Below are 2833 nucleotides of genomic sequence, written 5' to 3' on the forward strand. Positions count from 1 at the left end.
TGGAGGAGGATATGGAAAACCACTCTGCTATCTTTGCCAAGAAAAACCCCATGAACAGTATGGTGACAAAGAGTTCCACAAGACTAAATGACCAAACAACAACACATTCCATTTTCTTCATCTAGAATATGAGAGGGTTGAATCAGATGATTACTAAGACTCCTCTCAGCTCTAAATCTATGATTCTATGATTGCAAGCTAGAAGCCAGACCCTCCCCCACACTTCTTCTTCCCCCCTACAAGTACCCTCCCACCCCAAGTAATCATTATACAGAGAAAGAAATGACTAACTGTGAACTTGGGGATTAGTGAGGGAGAAAAGGGGAGAAAGAGAGTTCTGTTTGGCCAAGCCTGCTGACAAGGAGAATGGTTCCCTGCTTTTCTATTTAGTATTGCACACTGTGCAGCTGACTAGAGTTTTCTTGTCATAATAACCCTGGCATTTAAATAAAGACATCCACATTAATCATCAGTTGCGATTAAAGTCCACAGCCATTATGCTAGATGAAAGCGATCATGGCATTTTTCTTCCTCCTGGGTCTTTCATTGGTTCTCAGCAGCCCTAGTTCTAAATATCAGCAAGGGTTTAGAATAAAATCACTCAAATTTTATTAGAAACAAAAAAGGGGTATCTTAAAATTGGGGTAGGGGTTGTTTGGGGGAGAGAGGGAGGAGAATACATTTCATAAAAAGTTGCCAGCTGTGTTGTTTTTAATTGAGGAATTATTCTGCCAAAAGAAATTTATCCTCTAATAAATATCCCTCCTTTTATTCCTTATTGCCATATTGTCTTTTAGTAATTCTGAACTAATTCAAGAATAACTTAACAGTTACCCAGCAGAGAGTGTGCTTTGCTGTCAGAGTTCCCAAGCTTTTTACCAATTATAAAATGACATCTGCAGGAAAGCAGGGAATTGGGGTGGGGGGAGAATTAAGATGCTAAAATCTATATTCCTAATGTTCTGACACCATGAGTACGAGTAGGCAGCTGAACCTCTAATAGGCTAAGCAAAATTCTAGAATCATGGATAGACGTTACAAGTTTGAGAGATTTCAGCCTCCCATAAAGAATTTCCTTATAATTAACCCTGACAAAGTGGGATGAGCCAGGCAGTGTGTTTTCCATTATTAAAGGTCTTCAAGTCCAAATGACCATCTGTCACTGATATCTCAGAAGGCATTATTGCATAGGTATGATTTGGAATAGATGGTCTCTTTTCTCATTTTGTGATTCTCCAATCCCATGCTCCCCTAAACTTCCACTGGAGGAAGAAATATTACTCTATTACCTGAGAGAACCTGGACTTGAAGTCTGATGACCTGGGTTTAAGCCTCAATTGTTTAAGTCTTTAATAGGCAAGCCTCAGTTTGTTTAGTTGTGTCCTACTCATTATGACCTCTTTTGAAGTTTTCTTCTCCAATTCATTTTACAGATGAGAAAACTAAGGCAACCAGAGTTAAGTGTCTTGTCCAGTGTCAAACCATTAGGAAGTGTCTGAGATTGGATTTGTACTCAGGAAGATAAGTCTTCCTAATTCCAGACCCAGCACTTCATTCACTGTACCACTCTTTTCTATAAAATGAAGGTAATAGTATTTACCCTAACTTTTGCAAAAAAAAAAAAGTTCTATGTGTAATAGGTCTCTCAGGAGGGTTTACCATCAGAATATTTATCTGCCAAAGCATTGAAAGAAAGAAGGCAAAAAAAGAGGTGTAGTTTGTCTTTGTTTTTTTTTTTTTGAAAAGGAGGGAGAAATGAAGAGGAGAGAGTGAGAAAGAAAGGAGAAATAGAAGGGTCTGGGGCAGCTAGGTGGTGCAGTGGATAAAGCACTGGCCTTGGAGTCAGAAGTACCTGGGTTCAAATCTGGTCTCAGACACTTAATAATTACCTAGCTGTGTGGCCTTGGGCAAGCCACTTAACCCCATTTGCCTTGCAAAAACCTAAAAAAAAAAAAAAATAGAAGGGTCATTGGCAAGATATTCAGAGTATGGTTAGAATTTCCTACAGCCTGTTAGAGGACTAAGAAACCTAAGTTAGTCATGCCCTCTGAAGATTTCCTCCATTCACACTATTTGATAAGGAGAACAAAGACAAAGAAAGGGAATTCAGTCAGCTTGGCTCCATCCTCCCAGTTCAATGCCCACCGGTCTTGAAGAGAAGATAGAAACCAGCTGGAATCTTGGTTATGAGCCATTCCAATTGACTGGGTATTACCCCCTGTAGGAGGTCTGTCTGTGAATAGAACAGAATTGATGGAACGTTTCCTAGCTCCTTATGGAACTGGTTGTGGGACTGGAGTAAATTCTTGGTTTTAGTTCGATGGGAAACAAAAAGAAAGTTTGATTCTGTCTGTGTTTTTCTCTTACCTAAAGATAAATTATTTGAGCTACTTGGTCTTGAGCGGTGCACCGGGTGCTTGATGTGTTTGTTCTCTTACAATTACATCATGCTTTTGTGAGTAAATTCTACTGAAAAGCATCAGGGCAGGAAGAGAGGCAGGTCCACAAAGTAGGGACAAGATGAGCCAAAAAACTTGATAAATCCACATACAATAGACATTTAAACAAGAAGGGCCATGGTATGTATAGATCACTAAAATACAAATGTTTGACTACATTCTAAGGTTTAATGGGAGACAACTAGAGATGAAACTAGAATCTGCTAACTTGCTAGTAGCACCCCATTGGTGGTTAAGCATGCAAAATTGAGGCTTTTATCTTCCTCTTGTCAAAAAGTGGAACTAGTCCCAGAAAAATTGAGAGATGGCAAAAATTTGCCTTTGTTCACACGCTCCCCAAGACCTCTTCCCTCCCCACCCCACTCAATCAACCT

Source organism: Macrotis lagotis, chromosome 6 (assembly GCF_037893015.1).
Source record: "Macrotis lagotis isolate mMagLag1 chromosome 6, bilby.v1.9.chrom.fasta, whole genome shotgun sequence".
NCBI classification, from domain to species: Eukaryota; Metazoa; Chordata; class Mammalia; order Peramelemorphia; family Peramelidae; genus Macrotis; species Macrotis lagotis.